Genomic DNA, 19,490 nt, shown 5'->3' with positions numbered 1-19,490 from the left:
GTAACCAACTTTCTTCTATCTCCTCCTCTGTAAAATGGGGATAAAAAGACTTACTTTGGAATCCATCATGGCACTATTTGCAATAGGAGACAATAGAAGCAATTTAATATCCGCCTATATGCGAATGGTTAAATACATCAATATTGGAAAATACTCTGTAGCCATTATGAAGACTAGCATATATAAAGAACAGAGAGAAATACTTCAAATATGTATTAAGGGTGAAGAACAAATTTCAGAGAATATGCATGATTCTATATATACAAACAACTCCCAGATCATGTTGTTATTCTGTACAGGCTTACCTAAACGTAAGGAATGAGATAAGCTCTATGAAGGATGGATAACTGATGGGCTCACAGGACTTCCCTGGTGGTCCAGTGGTTAAGACTCCTTGCTTCCAATGCGGGGGACGTCAGTTTGATCCCTGGTTGGGGAACTAAGACCCTACATGCCACGTGGCCCAGTCAAAAAATAAAATAAAATAACGGGCTCAGGAAATGGTAGCTACAACTCCTGCTGTGGATGGGTTCCTTGGAGGTGGAGTTGTGTTTTAATCTTTGTATCTCTGGCACCTGGCACATCAGAGGCACTGACGGAGTGAGTGAAAGAAAACTACTCAATGAGTGATGCTTTCAGGAATTAACTGTTGAGTTAGGAAAGAAGAGTCCTAATGTGAATCACCAAGAGTCTTATGTCTTGTTTGGAATGGTTTCTTTTTGCTTGTTTTTTTTTTGCGGTACGTGGGCCTCTCACTGCTGTGGCCTCTCCCGTTGTGGAGCACAGGCTCCAGACGCACAGGCCCAGCGGCCATGGCTCACGGGCCCAGCCGCTCCGCGGCATGTGGGATCCTCCCGGACCGGGGCACGAACCCGTGTCCCCTGCATCGGCAGGCGGACTCTCAACCACTGCACCACCAAAGAAGCCCTGGAATGTTTTTTAATGTGGGGAGGCGGCCTAGTCCTTTGGGAAGAAACTGGACTGAGAGTCATGAGGCCTAGATTCCAGAGCAGTGTTCCTTAAAAGTGTGGTCTCAGGACCACCAGCCACCAAATCACCCAGGAGGCTTATTAATCATACAGATTCCGGTATGAGAATCTGAATCAGATTCTCTGGGACTGTGATTCAAGAATCTGTATTGTAACAATCTCCTTTTTATCTATAGATTAAAAAGTCTGAGAATCACTGCTTTAGATGCTGTTCTACCTTCCTGTTTGACTCTGGGCAAACCACTAACCTTTCCAGAATTCAGTTCCTTCTGTACAATGCAGAGGTTGGATAGCAAATGCTCCTTTAACTTGTAAAATTCTATGACCGTGATTAATCCAGTTCCCTGCCTTTAGGCAGTCCTGTACCTGAGCCATATAAGATGGACTGTTCAGACCTGGTATGAGCTGCCTTTGGGTCCCTGGGCTACCATTTGGATACTTTTCAAATTAGAAGCTACTTGTTATTTGATCTTGTGCCTTATATTCTTTAATTACTAAAACCAACTGGTAAGGACATTCTCTGAGCATTGGTTCTTAATGATTAAAATATACAATTTTTGAATTTTAATATATTTGTGTTATAATTGTAATATATTAACATAATGTAATTACTATAAGAAATAATATAACAAACACACACAAGAAAGGGAAGGTGGAATGAAGACCCTGGAACAGATACTGATAACAACTGTTAGGAAATATTACTGACAAAAGCCAGTAGAATGTCTCTCTGGCCTTGGGTATGAGTGGAATAAGAGGAATGTGTCCAGTCATTTTCATGAAAATTAAAAGCCAAGAGCAGAGACAGCTGAGTTGAAGAGGGACCCTCTAGCATGTCCTTATGTGTGGCAGGCCAAGAAATGGCAGGTGATAGCATCCTCTAAGAAATCCCAAAGGTTTTTAGAAGACAAAATCCAACACCAAATTAATCCCTCCTTCAGTCTTCAGATAGAGAAGAGCTTCTTAGACTCACCAAGAAATGGCTCTAAGTCATAATAAGAATATTCGGAAAGAGATTTCTACCTAAGGCAAGTGTTGGAAGTCACTGAATCTGGATTTAAGTGTTCTCTGTCCTCTTTATTAGGGGTATTGTCTCGGGTGACTGCCTTAGTCACTCAGAGCGCCAACTGCCTTACCCGTAAAATGGGGTTAATAAGAACACCCACTCCACAAGGTTATTGGGAGAACTGAATGAAATAATGCATGTAAAGTGTCTAGCCTTGTGCCCAAGGCATATTAAGCATTAGGTCAACGTTTAAAAGAAACCACCCTTCTTCCTGTGATAGTACAGAGGGTAACTGTCCTTTGAGCCTCTCTTGCCTTCCTCACGGGAGCCTGATAGAGTGTTGATTTAGGATTATTCAAGGGGACATGCTTTTGGAAATTCTCAAATTGTTTTCATTTTAGAGTTTCTATGTTATTCAGCTCTGCTCCATATTCCCTTTAATGATTACAACCAAATCACACACATGCATGATGAATCCTTTTAACAAAAAATAGTCTAAAGACCCTTCCAGAGGCTCCTTGAAATATACCTTATAAAAGGAAAGTCAAAATTATTGATGCCAGCACAGGGTCAATGAATAGGGGCTGATGGATTCCTAGGGCCTAGGACGCTGCCTGGCACATGGTAAGTACCAAATAAATATGCACCTGAATGAAATAATGTCATTTGCTGTAACACGGATGGACCTAGAGATTGTCATACTGACTGAAGTAAGTCAGACAGAGAAAGAGAAATATCGTATGATACCGCTTATATGCAGAATCTAAAAAGAAATGATACAAAAGAACTTATTTACAAAACAGAAACAGGCTCACAGACTCAGAGAATGAACTTACGGTTACCAGGGAGGGACGGGTGGGGAGAAGGGATAGTTAGGGAGTTTGGGATTGACATGTACACACTGCTATATTTAAAATGGAGAACCAACGAGGACCTACTGTACAACACAGGGAACTCTGCTCAATATTCTGTAAAAACCTAAGCGGGAAAAGAATTTGAAAAAGAATAGATACACGTACATATATAACTGAATCACTTTGCTGTACACCTGAAACTATCACAACATTGTTAATCAACTATACTCCAATATGAAATAAAAAGTTAAAAAAAAAAACAAAAAACCCCCCAAATATGCACTAAATGAACACAAGATCTAATGATCATAGTCATTGTGAAAGTAGAAACAGACTTAAAACTTTGTTCAAATGGTTGATAGTGTATGGATAGTAGAGATGGCTAAATCTGAAAATTCTTTGGAAATCTTAGGTCAGAGTTAAGTCACCTGGAAATAAGCTAGCCTCCAATAGCTTAGACTGCTGGAGTTATTTAGACATTTCTCCTATTTCTATTTTTTTAAATTCACATTCTGTCACCTCAAAAGTGTCAAGCTCTTTCTCGAAAAAAAACGTCTAAGGGAGAAAGCTAACATTCCTGAGTTTAAAGGCCCCATCTTTGGAATTCTTTGGACCTAAAAGAAGGGGACTGACCAGGAGCTCTTAGATTTGGTCTCTTTCTTCCCATCCCCATCCCTCCTTTCTTCTCTCTCACTCTCACTTCTGCTCACTCATCCTTACTTCCATTTTGTGTTTTGGCTTGCACCTTCCTAGAAGCAAGTTTCACGCTTTTCCTTTGCATTGCCATGTGCCCAGCCCTGGCATAATGTCAAGCACATAGTAGTACAGAAAAAATATTTGTTATATAAATTATGTACTGTATAAAGTATCAAGGAGATTTTGTACCAGGGAGAAAATTTTATTATTTTACCTCTGCAGGACACCCCAGCCATTTCTATCGTACCCCACCATTTCCTACTGCTGGGCATATATTATCCTATATATTTCATGTCTTTATTTGTTCACTACCCTATGAGCTGTGAGAGTCTCAAGGTCGGGATGATGTCTTCCTCCTCTGCATCCTCTCACAAACAGCCACGTCAAGGCTCCACTCCCCGTGGCCGGTGATTCATCAAGTATGGCTGCCTGACTCAGAACCAACATAATCAGTACAACACACTCTGGACCTTCCAAGGAGGTAGGGACCATGTCTCACTCATGCTGACATACAGCCCAGTGACTGACACAGCAAAGACTCTCAATAAATATTGACTGAGGAAGGCAGAAAGGCAGTAAGAATGAATGACACTGAAAAGAAAAAAATCCAAATGGTTCAGTGAAGCCAAACACGCAGCAAAATAAACTAATGTGCGTGTCTATTCATTCTACCTTGCATTCATTCAACAAACATTTACTGAATGCCTAGTTTATGCAAGCCATGTACTTGGCAGATGAATTATATATGAGTGGGAAAACAGGTCTGCGTGGAATGTCCACTTTAGCAGGGAAGACGGATGGTGTACGAGGCACTGCATGTATGCTGATGTTGCCAACGGGCAAGGAGAGAGTACAATTCCTCGTGCAGAGGTGCAGAGAGGCATGAAGGAGACAGGAGGTGATCAGGGAGAGACCCGGAAAGGAAACAGGAGACCAAAGAATCATAGACAAAAATTCATCTGCCCCTGAAGCAAGGAACTTCTTGTAAAGACAAATGTGCTCAGGACATTAGTCAGTCTTTAAATTGATGGTTTAGTGTGATGGCAAACGCTGGTACAGCAGACAGACATCTTCTATACACAGTGATATTGACACACATCCAGCCAAGAAACCCCAACATTCCCATTTGACTGATCACAAGTGTGGGCTCACCTCCTTGACCTTGGCACCAGCCCACAAGCTGTTTCGCGATGGTTTTTTGTTTGTTTTTTTGTTTGTTCTTTTGTGGTACGCGGGCCTCTCACTGTTGTGGCCTCTCCCGTTGCGGAGCACAGGCTCCGGACGCGCAGGCTCAGCGGCCACGGCTCATGGGCCCAGCCGCTCCGCGGCATGTGGGATCTTCCCGGACCGGGGCACGAACCCGTGTTCCCTACATCGGCAGGTGGACTCTCAACCACTGCGCCACCAGGGAAGCCCTGTTTCGGGATGTTTTAACAAGTACTGGGAAGTGGTAAGCTTTTGTTTTTCCTGATTTTCACAGAGATACCTGTTGACTTACACCTGGCATTCAGTGTACTATCCTGTACCAGGGATTCAAACTCAGTAGAGAAGAGTGGCAGGGAGTGAGGTTGAGGAGGAAGGAATTTGAGAGATTATCAAGACAGGAGCACAGGCACTTCAACAATGAATGAAGCTACTTGAAAAAGGAACCCCCAGGGCTTCTCTGGTGGCGCAGTGGTTGAGAGTCCACCTGCCAATGCAGGGTACGTGGGTTCGTGCCCCGGTGCAGGAGGATCCCACGTGCTGCGGAGCGGCTGGGCCCGTGAGCCGTGGCCGCTGAGCCTGCGCACCCGGAGCCTGTGCTCCACAACAGGAGAGGCCACAACAGTGAGAGGCCCGTGTACCGCAAAAAAAAAGAAAAAAAAAAAAAAAAGAAAAAGGAACCCCCAAATGGGTTATATTATTGAGTTAAATTCAAACTCAAGCACAGTGACTCCGAACACCAACATGGGCAAGAGGAAAACCAAAGTGCTCCAGTATTCGGTCACACACAACTCTTTGGTCTGGCACCACGATACACCCCTCTTCTACTTTTTCACCTCCCATGACAGTCTTGGTCTGCCCGACACCAGAAGCGCAGTCATAGACCCTGATCTCCACAACTGTGAAATGGAACCTTTGCTGTTGTCTGAGTAGGAAGATGCGAGAAGGCTTAAACTCACATATACGGGTACACAGATGAGAGCCTCTCCGTGTGAGTCTGTGTAAAGAAGAAATTCAAGGAAGTAAAAACGTAAATCTTCAAACTGAATGCTCTGTATCTCCAAGCATATCCTTGTATTCAGTTTCTCGGGATTTTCTATCCGTCCTGAGGACCATGGAGAAATGCAGAGGCTTGACAGCCAAGGGTTTCAAACCCAGTTTCACCACTTAGGTGGCAGCTCTGGATAAGTTACTTAACTTCCTCATACTTATTTTTCCTCATCTAAAACCTGCTGAGTTGGAGAGTGAGTAAAATTACCTGGCCCCTATAGGTGCCCGATAAATGCTGATTACTTTTTCTCAATCCCTAAAAGAAATGTAAGGTAAGGAAGGACCGATGCCATGTGTTTGCTTAGGTGCTTTTGTAAGACAAGGAGGATGAAAGAGCAGCATCGGTGGGGATGTGGGAAAACACACCTGAGATAGAGTTCTGAGTAATCAAAGGTGAACACAGAGCTTGGGGTAGCAATAAAGGAAAGAGGAAAGAAAGATACAGTTCCTTTGGGGAATAATGTCTTTCTGTTTCATTACCTTTCACTCTCGTGACCTCCCTATTTCTATGGTTCTCCCACATAACCACTGCCTCCCGGATGCCAATGACGCAGATGCAATTACGCCTCACGAGGAAACTGGCTGCTAGAGGGAGCTCTTCTGGCCACACAGCTACCTTTCCCCTAACTTCTCAGGTAAGTCTCCCCACCTGTGACAAGAGGCTCCAGAGACTTCTTGCTGAATGTGCTGCCGCACTTACATGGTCTGAGCCCTAAGTCAGGCAGGCCAGTGCCATTCTGATTCTGCTTGTTATTTCTCTTATGAAAAATGTAAGGTTGAGAGAAACAGGGAAGGGGGCACGCCCACAAGACTGCTGTTGGCTTCTTAAGTATTGTTCTATCTGAATGGGTGTAATGGCGAAACTCTACTGCTAACACACTGAACAGCAATGCACGCTCACTCAACAGCCTTACACCCATCTTCTCTAAAATTTCTATCTGACATAGAAAAGAGGTGTAGAAGATACTTTGTTTTAATGGTTTATCAGTCAGCTGAGCTTCAGAAATATATGTCCATAAAGATATTACATGGAGAACTACTATACTTTCCTTATTGGAATGATATAAATAATAAGTTATTTATATTATACTAAAAATATAATATGAACCATCCATTCAACAAATATTTATTAAGTAACTTCTGTGGATTAGGCGATGAGCTAGACCCACAAAAATGCATATATACAGGAGGAATTTTTACATACCCTTGAATAGTATTTATCCATAGAGTTGAGATATAGATCTCATGGGTGCAGAGTGAAATTTACCATCCTGTTTTTCCAGCACATCACATTTAGCGTGCACGACAGTTTCATAAACACAGCTTTTTAACTGAGTGCATTCTCTCTTCAAAAATTTCTTTTGGCCAATCTCAAAAAACTGTCATCTCTAGTATAAAAAAAAATGGGGTTCCCCATTTAGGATGATTTTACACTTGCTACAGAAATATCAGTTTTAAAAAGAGAGACTGAGATTGGATACTGTTGGCCTCGAATCCCACAATGAAAAGCAGCATATGATACCAGGATGATACATGTCCTCAAATAGAGCCATCCTTTTCCGTAGTTTCCAAGGTGAGTCGTGCTTGTGGGGGTCTTTAGAGAAGAAGTATGGGGGAATAAGGATGGACGAGAGAATGACTAGGAAAAGAGCTAATGTTCTCATGCATACGTCCCTTGTTTTTAGTTTAAGATTTACTTTTTCATTCATTCAGCAAATATTGACCAGTACTTACTATGTGCTAGAAGATGAAGTAAGTTATTGCACATAAAGGTAAGAAAAAAATATCCCTAGCTAAAATACACATTATATATCCCCTTTTGAAGAATCGTTAAAATTAGTAAACTGTGATTTTTCTGAAGAAAGTAACACTTGTAAAATGGGATTCCAGGAGTTTAATGCCAGTTAGTATCACTCTTTTTCCCATAAGAGGTGTGCTAGAGGACGGGAATGTGACATTTCTTAAGAGTGGTGGGTAAACCGTGTTGATGCTTATGAAGAACATGAAATGGCAGCTGATGACTCAGTGATTAGATAAAGACAGGATATAGGTTTAAACTGCAGCAAGGTAGAAGACACATGACATTGGGCATCACCCCACATGCTCTAGAGACATGAGTTCCACGTGACTCCTACCACTGCTAGCTACAGTTGATTGAACAGTAAGCAAATGCCAGGTATACCACAAGATTTATATATATTCTCATTTAATTCCCACAATAGCATAACAAAGTAGGTGATATCTTCCCCGTTTTATCTGTTGTCTAAATGAGGATGTGAGGCATACAGAAGTGGCATGTCTAAGCTCGCACAGTCAGGAAATGTAGAGCCAGGGTCTAAGCCAGAATCAAGGCTATGTGACTCCAAAGCTTGCCTGATGTGGCCACCCTCTGATGAAGTTCCATCTAAAATTCAAAGTGGGAAATCTACCTGAAAAGGACAAAGGATGCTCCAGAAGATTTCCTTCAGCTACAATAGCGACTCTTACTACTTGTCGGATTTCAGACTTCTGATAATTTTATGAAAGCTGGTCTCCCTAAAAAGAGACACGTATGTTTACAATTTGTGTGTGTATGTGCATTTTGGGGGGATTTCCAGAGTCCTCAAAACAAAGGCTAAGAACCTGTGCCCTGAAAGTTGCAGGACCCGACAGGGATGTAGTGGGTAAAAATACCTCTTTGGCCAAACCAACCAGGTTGATGCAAATTCTGGAGTATACGCAATTCCTTACAAACGTAGAGTTCACGCCTAACAACGGTTAATCACAACAGACAAAGACCTCAAATTACAAAGATATTCACAAAGAACACAGATTACCTGATTCTTGTTGGACTTTTGAGTAGGAGGGAGTCAGCAGGAGTGTCTAAGGGGGCAGGAAAGAACGTTGCTAGAATGAATGTCAACCCTATAGTTGGGCTGAGCCCCTTGGTCATGACCTTGAGGCTCAAGGAATTGGCTCAGACAGTTCTGAACTGAGTAGCCATTTCACAGACAGCCCACAGCCCAGCAGGACACCCCTCTCTAACTCTGCCATCATGACACTGCCATCTGCAGCAAGCGAGCTGAGATGTCTCAAGACCAAATTTATCACACCCAAGATTCCATCCTTACGTAAGAATCACCTGTCGCTGGTGCATAAATTTTAGCACCTAGCTGAGCCAAGGGTAATCAAGATTTAAAAGAAAGGGGCCTGAATAAATATCAAGCAGATTTCCTCTCTGTGGGGCTGAGTTTTGAAAAATCTTTGTGCCCTCATATGCCCCTCAAAGGAGACTGTCATTTTTCTGCTTTCGGTCTGCCTCACTACTGTTGGGGAAAGGATGCTCGCTACTGTTGGGGAAAGGATGCTCTCTAAGAGCCATAGGCAATCTGTTTTCTTGGAGGTTCTGCTCAAGCTATGACCTCGGTTTGTTCCAACTTATGTCTGTCCTCACAAGTTTCAGCTTGCTCTCATCATCAGCTAAATTAACCATAAAGCAAAGCCTTGACTCGCATTACTGAAGCTTGAGGGTAATCAGTACAAGCCCGGAGCTATGCATCACTGTTTCCAAGGCTGCAGGCCTAAGAAGAAATGCAGGAATGGCCCTTCAATTTATATTCCACTTCGGGTAATCTAGAAGATTCCTTTAGCTTGAGACCTTGGAGGGGAGGTTCAAGTGTGTCGTCTGAGAGCAAACAAAATGCCATTGGAAAGTGACAGAAGGCGGTGGAGTTGTTTAAGGAGCAGCGGCATTGGGATAATAATGGATGGGAGGGCAAGGAAGAGGGAGGAGGGAGTCTCCTGGACTAAAAAGGGGCCAAGAAAAGTCCCTACAGCTGTTTGGTGAAATTTGGAAAAGTTAAATTCAGGTTAACAAATATCTGGTCTGAATCTGACCTGGGGCACATTGTTCCCCCCTCTGGGTTTCCATTTGTAAAATGTAGGAATAGGACGAAGGCTTCTTCCTGCACGAGCATGTCGTGATGGAAGGTAGAAGAAAAAAGGCCTTTGAAGCCAACAGAATTACTCCTCTGTCCAGGGAAATATAAACAACAATAACTCCATCAGCCTTCGGCTCTGCTTTTGAATGAGTTCTTTGCTTCTGTCTGAGAGGCAAAGTAGTTCATTCCTTGGGAAAAATTTGAACGTAGAATGGTAGACCATGCCCTTTTCACTCCGGTTTCATTATGTTATTTTGAATTATTATTAGTACATAGAACACTCAATATAAGTTAACAAGATTTTACTGAGCATCTGTCACGTACCCAAGGCTGCAGTAGGTCCTCTGGGGTAGATAAAGAAAAACTCTGTGACACGTTCAGGGTCTTCAAGTATCTTAATATCTTTTTAGAGGTTTACATGTTCCATTTTAAAAGCCAAGCAGAAAACAAGCTGTTATATTTTAGAAGTCTAACTTTTAAGATAAATATTACTTTTCTCTATTAATGTAAGCAACTGAGTTTGACTGAACTTGTTTTTATGCTTCTACTAATATATATCACTGTATTTACTAATACATATTATTGTATTATTTATATTGTTACTCATGTCTACAAAAAGCCTCACTTACAGACTTTACACTGGCTTGAATTCTGGTTGGATGCCTCTAGGTAAAACACAAATAAAAGTCCATCAAAAAAACTCTGAATTTCCAAACAAATGCATACTTGTACATTTTGAAGTTCCACTCAAGTGCACTCTCTATATGATATGAAAGAAAACTAAATGAATCATCTTGGGGAAACTACTCTAATTCCTGAGTGTGTACTTCAGTTAATATTTCTGCACATCTTGGGACTTCCCTGGTGGTCCAGTGGTAAAGAATCCACCTTCCAATGCAGGGGACATGGGTTTGATCCCTGGTCATGGAACTAAGATCCCACATGCTGCGGGGCAACTAAGCCTGCGTGCCACAACTACTGAGCTTGTGCGCCTCAACTAGAGCCCATGTGCCACAGTCTAAAGAGCCCATGCTCTCTGGAGCCTGTGCACCACAACTAGAGAAGAGAAAAACCCGCATGCCACAACTAGAGAGAAGCCCGCACACCACAACAAAGAGCCCGCGCAACAAAAGATCCCGCGTGCCTCAGCAAAGATCCCACTTGCCGCAACTAAGACCCAATGCAGCCAAAAAAAAAAAATTTTTTTTTTGCACATCTTTTAAACACTGATGCTGCTGCCTCAAGTTAATTCCCAGTAATAGACTATTATCCTTTGGTGTGTACTTCTTTTGCAAATACCAAATAGATGGTCAGTTACATTATCTTCCCCAGACTATCTTGTTTTCCTTTGAAGTTTTCGAAGACAAATCACTAATCCATTTATTGTAAATGGTAATCCTTTCAAAAATATGCCTTGGGTGCAAAACTGAACTTTTCAGGCAGTAAAGATGTTTCAAAGGAGATTTTTCCAATGCAAATTATCTTTGTAGTGATGTGAAAGTAATTGTCCTGTTTTATATGAATACGCCTTTGTATACTTTCAATTACATGTATTTAAACATTTAAGAATGATGTAAAACATGATATATACATTAGTGGAATTTGTCAGTCACATCATATATTTCTAAGCAGTTTATAAAATATGTACCAAGAATTAAAGTATGATATTCTTTTTTTTTTTTTTTTTTTTTTTTTTGCGGTACGCGGGCCTCTCACTGTTGTGGCCTCTTCCCATTGCGGAGCACAGGCTCCGGACGCGCAGGCTCAGCGGCCATGGCTCATGGGCCTAGCCGCTCCACGGCATGTGGGATCTTCCCGGACCGGGGCACGAACCCGTGTCCCCTGCATTGGCAGGCAGACTCTCAACCACTGCGCCACCGGGGAAGCCCAAAAGTATGATATTCTTTCTTAAGAAACGATATACTGTATTACCATGTTTTTCTTCCAATAACCCACAGCATTATTCTGGGAACTTAGGTGTTCAGATTTGGGTTGCCTACACTGTTCAGCCCATGAAATTTCAAAGCACATTCATATCCACTGCCCTTATGGTGACCCCAGTAAGATGAGAGGCAGATATTCAGGGTGACCCACCATCCCGGTCTCCCCAGGATTGAGGAGGTTCTGGGGATGCGGCACTTGCCATGGGAAAGTCCCAGCAAATGGGGGACAGGCTGATCATCCTGTGGGTATTATAATTCCTCTTTGTAGTTGGGGAAACTGAGGCACAGAGAAGCAAAGTGCTCTGCCCAGTTTACCCAGCAAACCTGAGGCAGACGTGGGACTCAGTCTTCTGTCTTCCAACAAGAGAACATTTGCAACTAGGCAGATCCCTGCTATTTCCTCTATACCTTACTTCTGCCTGGAACTGTAAGAAAACCAATGTCATCTTTTGTCTTTTTTGCGTGCTACCATTTCAAAAGTACTAGGATGAAATACAGTGGGTACTAGTGAATAGGACTCTTTGTCAAAATCCCATATTATTTGGGAGGAACAGCATCGCAGCTTTGTGCTTTAAAGAGAATGACAGAGAGACTGAGAAGTTATGATGATCACAGCTCTTAAGAGCAGAGGAAGTACTAGCATAAGGTCTGTCTACCCCACCAACCACCTCTTACGACTGCCAACTATCTCCGGTCTTGACTGAGCCATTTGTGTAATTTCATGAAACAAATCAACTTAAACGAATCTCAGAAAAAATGACCCAGAGAGCCACCTTTTGAATCGCAGCACGGTAACAGCTAACATTTCCTGAGGGCTTACTCTGTGCTAGGTGCAATGCTTAGAGCTTTACATGAATTCGGTCAATTCAGCCTCACAATAATTCCAAGAAGGAGCAACTAATATTCCCACTTTACAGATAAGAAAAATGAGGCTGAGAAAGGTCAAGTAATTCATCCAGTGTCACACAGCTGATAAAGGTTGGAACTTGGATTTAAACCCAGGCAGCGTGACCCTGGAACCAGTGCTTTTAGCCATCCACTGCATCACTTTTAATAAAAGCAGTTCAACAGCACAGTTCCCAACGTCCCATCACTCCGACAGCTTTTTGTTAGGGCAGACCTAAAGCTAGTGGACCACATATTCCTCAGATGCACAGTGGGTGTGTTGGTCTAAAAGCATGAGGCTTTCTGGTCATGGGTATTAAAGGATCTGAAGGAAGAGATTTTAATCTACTGATTAATTCCAGAGTGAGATAAATTGTCCTGCCAAGCTCCTGCTATTTATTCAGGACCTCTATTTCTCTTTTTGGAAAATGTAAATAATATGTCCTGGGCTTCTATGAGAAATGACTAGGTAAAATAATGGGCAAGTACTGTGCAAACTGTAAAGTGCTGTACACAATTATCCCATATGTTAAGGAGTTTCCAAAATAGCAATTTCTTCCAATGCCCTTGCAAAAGCAAATGAGACACAGCTGCTAGAACACTCTGTAAAGAGAGAGAAATCCAGCTCTTTAAAACTTTCAAGGGGGAAAACACACACCATAAAATTACCCCGAAGATGAATTTTACAAGAAGCACGGAAGTGTCATCAAGTTTTTCCGTGGTTAATTCTAAAAGAGTGCTAGCGTCGCAAAGATCAAACAAGCAGTTCTTCCACAAAAACCTGGGGAAATATGCTATTTAATGACACTTGCATAATAGTTAGAAATGTAAATTATACTCACATGAGAAGCAGAACTGAAGAAGCCAAGTTTACTGGCTCTTCTGAGTCTTTTCCAAAGACAAGTCTGTTGGGGAAAAAAGAGGAGAGGCTTGGTCTAAACCAAACAAAAGGAAGACATAAAAAAAAAAAAAAAAAGGAAAGTTAGAAGGATGAGGTGTTCCTGGAATGCTATGAAGCACTGAGAGTGACTCAGCACTTGCCAAAGGGCAGCAACAATTAAACGAGTTTGTTGAAAGAACTCTAATAAAATCGGCGTGCCCTGTAATCTCAGAACAAGCTGGCACCACTAAAGAAAACGTTCAACAACACATTTGGGGACTATGAGTTGATGGAAGTTGCTTGGGGCGGGGGGGACTCAGGGATGAGTCATAGACTCCTCAAATGAAGTGGACTAAAGCTGGAGGAAGCTGGGTTGGGTCTCTGCCCTCTCATTGTCTTTCTCCTCTCGAGGGATTGCAGCCCTTCTGCAATCAGCCAAAAGGAACAAGTGAGTTGGCCACTGGGCAATGAGAAATTGTCAAACAAGTGAAATGAAGTTTCATTTGTAGTATAAAGCCTATACACTGTATACACAAGTCCTGAGACAGGGAGGAAGGAAGACTTTCCCAGGATCCTCCTGTGCCCATGAGAATCATTCCTGCTGAATCCTGTCTCCAGGTAGAAGGGCACCTAGGTTATCCAAGATGGAGCCTATACAGATTTTTAAGTTCTTTGGGGAAAAAGAAAATCATGATTCCTCTTAGTAACTAAGTTCTGTCTTTATCTACCCTTTTAGCCATTAAGTTCTGTGCTAAAACTAGCTTCAATTTCTCTAAACTGGTCTTTGTGGACATGGATGAATGATTTTGGTTTTGTCCACCGAAAAGTACGCATCCTTCATATATTTGCACGTAGTTATTCTCATACTAAACTCATAATGGAAACCCAGGAAATTCTCCTGTCCCTTCTCAGATGAGAACTTCCCATCGCCCCACCTCAGGTTATAGAAAGGAAAAAAAACTTTTTTTGATGTCCTGGCATCATGTTTCCTATTTCAGGTGGCTATAGACTGAGTGGAGAGTTTACACCTTCCTATCTTAAGAAAAAACAAAAAAATTGAGAAGGTTAAGAGCTAGTGATTTGACATTTCCACATTAACTTTTTTTTCAAAACGCTGGTGTTTTCTTTTTTTGTTTGGGATTAAACTCAGGTGTAAAATATTATATCGCACACATTCGTTATTGAGGGAATTGACTGAATTTACGTAATATTCATGAACAGAATTTTGTAAGTTGTTCTGCCAGCCAAACTATTCCTGCTTCCTGCACAAATGGAGCTGCTCAGTGTTAATCAATTGATTACCATGAATGAAGAATTCTCCAGAAAGTTGTTAAAACCAAGATACCACCATTTGGTTCCCCTTGAAAAAAGGAAATTATTGTTCTACTGGATTTTCTTTTGTTCTGAATAGAAAAGTTTTTAAGTTGGGTTGGATATTCTTTTTTTTTTAATGCTCTTTTTTTTTTAACATCTCTATTTGAGTATAGTTGCTTTACAGTGTTGTGTTAGTTTCTGCTGTATAACAAAGTGAATCAGCTATACATTTACATATATCCCCATATCTCCTCCCTCTCGCGTCTCCCTCCCACCCCTCTAGGTGGTCACAAAGCACCGAGCTGATCTCCCCGTGCTATGCTGCTGCTTCCCACTAGCTGTCTACTTTACATTTGGTAGAGTGTACATGTCCGTGCCACTCTCTCATTTCGTCCCAGCTTACCCTTCCCCTCCCCGTGTCCTCAAGTCCATTCTCTACGTCTGGGTCTTTATTCCTGTCCTGCCCCTAGGTTCTTCAGAACTTTTTTTTTTTTTTAGATTCCATATATATGTGTTAGCATACGGTATTTGTTTTTCTCTTTCTGACTTCCTTCACTCTGTATGACAGACTATGAGACTAGATATCAATTACTGGGTTGGATATTCTTTTTGGGTTTTTTGTTCTTTCAATTTCAGCATTCCTCTAGGAAGAGAGAGTGAATGTTCTCTTTCTCATCAACCAGAGTGTTACTAGTTTGAGTATGAAATGCAACCAGGTTCCAAGGAAACTATGTTGTAGTTTTCGGGAATGGGAAGAGTTTTTTCCCTCAGGTGACAGAAGATGAGATGTTCCTTTTGTCTTCAACCTTTTAATACCAAAGTGTGAACCATTTCTACATACTTGTTTGGAAGCATGAACTGAATGCCATGAAAGATAGCAAACTAAGCTGACTCCTTGATTCTGACCAAGCCAGCAACAGGCATTTGGATTTAGATGAGCTATTCAATAACCTGTATAGTGAGACTGGGAGCTTAGGAATCAAATCACATTGTGATCTTGGTAAGGATATTGCTCTTTTGTGAGCAGCTTAGTTGATGGGGTCAGTCTTTTAATTTACTTAAAATTTTGCAGAGAGTTTTCCTGTTGCAGCACTTGAACGTTTCTCCCCAATTCAATTCCTTCATCCATACAATTGGGTTAATACAACTTACTGTGCAGGTCTTTTGTAAGGACCAAATAAAATGTATACATTAGATGCTTACTATAGGCCCTGGCACATAAAAGCTGAATGATCGTTTCTTGTTCACTTGGCCCCTATATGCTCCTACTGCTAAAAGTTGGTTCTCATAAAGCAATGTTGGGCTGTTAATAACTTTCTGCCACCCTCCCCCTGACACCCCCCAAAAGAAGAAAAACCACAGTTAACTAAGAACAGTCCCCTAATTTTGAAAATTTTGTTGTATCTTTCCAATGGAACCCCATCACCTTATACCTACTATAATAATTTACTGGACACTTATATGAGCCATCTACTGTAACAAGAACTTTATATGGGCAATATCATTACACTTTCCCTACAACCCTATGAGTTGAATACTATGGTTATTTTCTTCTGCTTCAAACTCACTTGTTCCCCAATATGAAGAACCCCAATGAGTATTTTCTAACCATCCATTTTACATAAGTATTTTTTATTATCACTGTAAAACATTATGGAATGCCTTCTGAATTATGTTTTTCAAATTTTGTTCAAGCAAAGCACTAAGATACAAAGCACTGATACTGTATACTAAGATACAGTTTCAATCCTCCAGAAAGTGACATATTTTTTTACCCCAGAGAGGAAACTATTTAAAGGGCCCATTATCTCTCTTTTTTTAATCATATAGGTGCTTCCTATCTCTGATTAAGTTTATGACCTCATCATAAATAAGAATGGCTATAACTCCTATTAATATCTGCTTAAGAACTGCAGCCAATAGCTACAAAATGTCAAACTGACCCCACTGACAAGACGGTAGTGATCACCCATACTGTTGAAATGGAGAGCAAGAGATCACTGTAGAAGAGTTCTCATGGAGACGTTCTACCCACATTCACCATCTGAAAGAATGTCATACGTAGACATTCACGCACATTGAATTGGCAAATAAAGATTTCTATACAAATATCCCTAATTTTAAATAAATGTGAAGGCCAGTAGAGCAACAAAGAATGCCTATGCTTGATACAGAGACATTCGTCAGGAAGAGTCCCTACTTGAAAAGATAGTACATCTCTATTCAAAAACCTCAGTCAATTCAGTTCATTTAGAAAAGCTCCTAAAATGAAACATTTATTGCATATTTTTCATATTGTGTTTGGCTTTATTTTCTGAATAAATATTTGAAGAGGCATATATGTGGGCTGTATTTTCTTTTGAATCATTTTTGATATTTTACGAGATAATGTTGGCTCTTCCCTCATGGAAAAAACTGAAACAATCAAAAGGGATTTTACACATGGTCTCGACAACTACACCTATTGCCCCACCAGCATTACTCCCCCCTAAACATGCCTGTTACCATAGATAAAAATCCCTGATTTCTGGGATGCCGAATATTCCACCTGGATTCTAGATACCATCACTATTTGCAGACCCAATGAAATTGCTTAAGGAATCCTTCCTATCTTTCCTAAAACACTAATCTGTCCCTCTCTACTGGATCACTTCCATCATCGCACAACTGTATCATTATTTCTCCCAACCCCAAACAAACACAAACACCACCACTTCCACCAACACACCCTTAGCAGGACCCCACTTTCCTCACCTGTTTCCCTCCCATTTCTGTGCTTTCGTTGGCAGGAACTTCAAGAGTTGTCTTTCCTCACCATTTCCAAGTCTTCTTCTATCACCCTCTTACACTATTTAGAGCAGACCTTAACCATCACCATGCCACCAGATACGTTCTTGTCAAGGTTACTGATGTTCTCTAGTTGTGAAATTCAATAGTAAATTTTCAGTTTTCATCTTACTTGACCCAGCAGCAGCATCCGACACTATTTTTCACTCCCCTCTAACTGGTACACTTCCTTCTCTTGGTTTTTAGGACACCAAAGCCTCCCAGTTTTTCTCCTTGGATGGTCCACTCCTTCTCAGTCTCTCCTTGGTGGTGTCTCTTTTCCTTCTTGACCTCTTAGTGCTAGAGAATCCCAGGGTTGAGTCCTTTTCTTCTTCTCTGCTTTATCTACACCCACTCCCTTGATCGTCTCATTCAGCCTCAAAACTTTCAATACTGACAAGCTGATGACTCCACCTTTAGCCCAAATGTACTCCGCATACTCTCATAAGCCCCATATGTGCGTGACCAGCAACCAACTCTACATCTCCCATCAGGTATCTAATAGTCATTTCAAACTCAGTATACCCAAAATCAAAATCCCAACATTCTCCACAAACTTGCTCTTCCTACAGTCTTTTACATCTCAACTGATAGCAATTTCATCTTTGCAGCTTCTCAGGCCAACACCTGGATTCCTTTAACATTCTACATCCACTCTCTCATGAAATCCTGTTGCACTTTACTTTCAAAATATATAGAATTTAACTGCTTTTCACCACCTGTACTGATCCGTCAACACATGGCCCAAGCCACATCATCTCTTGCTTGGGTTACTGGCATAACCTTGTAACTAGCCTCTTAGCTCCTATCCTTGCCCTACTCAGTATTCTCTAAACACAACATTCGAACAGGTCCTTCTTAAAAAGTCAGCATTGTGCAATGACTCCTTTTTCACTCAGATTAAAGCCAACATCTTTTTCAGTGACCTACCAAACATTACATGATCATGACCTTGCCTTGATATTACCTCTCCTACCTATCACTACTTCCCCTTCACACACTTTGCTTCAGCCCCACGGTCCTCTTTGCTGTTCCTTAAATATGCCAGCCATGCTCCTGCCCTTTGGCTTTCATACAGGCTATTCTCTCTGCCTGTGACACTCTTCCCTAGATAACTACATGCTTACAGTCCTACCTGTCTTAGGTCTTTGCTCAAATGGCACCCTATTTGAAATTGCAAATGCACACATGACCCTTTCCTGCCAGCCCCTGAAGTCCTAAACCTTATTATCCTGCTTGATTTTCCTCCTTTCCATAGCATCTACTACCAGGAACATATTGCTTTATGTATTAAGTTTACTGTCTGTCTCTGCTAGAATGTAGGCTCTGCAAGGGCAGGAATTTGAGTAGATCTTGGTCATGCCTTTTCCTGAACATCTTGAATAGTGCTTGGCATATGAAATCACTCAATGGGTGTTGAATTGAATTGAATGAAATAGGCTTCCAGTAAAAGCAAAAAACACACACAAAAAATACACCCAAAAAAACCCCTGAATTGATAACATCGTGCCTATAGGAAATAAGGGCTTGACTTAAAATAGCTTGATAGAGAATTATTGTCTAGGATCTAAGTCAATACTAAAGCAAGAAGAGAAGATACCTGAATACATACCTGAATACATGGTCTATTTTCTGGGAAAGAGAGTATGGAACCAAAAATGACAACCTGGGGGAAAATGAAGACACATCTTCCTTCTTTTGCATTTAAAGATTCAGGTAACATATTTTCAGATGACTCAAGAAGAAGTTTGGAAAACACCACGATAGTGTGAAGGAGCTAGAAGTTTAACTTAAAAAAAAAATCTGGCTTTCTTTTTCCAGTGTTCATCACAGTTCTATATAGACACTCTGACCCATGGATGTCCACCTGTGGTTTGTGCCACTGATGGCTTTTCAAAGTCCCATTTTAGTAAAGTAGTTTGAA

General features: G+C 41.3%; 1 long non-coding RNA gene across 1 annotated transcript in view; it reads right to left on the bottom strand.

Moving 5' to 3' along the window:
* Window positions 1-13,388: 13,388 nt before the first annotated feature.
* The window catches only part of LOC309825589, a 100,167-nt gene continuing 94,065 nt past the window's right edge, over window positions 13,389-19,490 (bottom strand). Inside the window, exon 3 of the long non-coding RNA XR_014297053.1 lies at window positions 13,389-13,451. This is a non-coding gene — a long non-coding RNA (uncharacterized lncRNA). The remainder of the gene's footprint in view (window positions 13,452-19,490) is intronic.

The sequence above is a fragment of the Grampus griseus genome, assembly GCF_964374135.1.
Source record: "Grampus griseus genome assembly, chromosome: 8".
NCBI classification, from domain to species: domain Eukaryota; kingdom Metazoa; phylum Chordata; class Mammalia; order Artiodactyla; family Delphinidae; genus Grampus; species Grampus griseus.
Note: the sequence above shows the minus strand (reverse complement) of the source record. Positions and strands in the feature narration are given on the sequence as shown.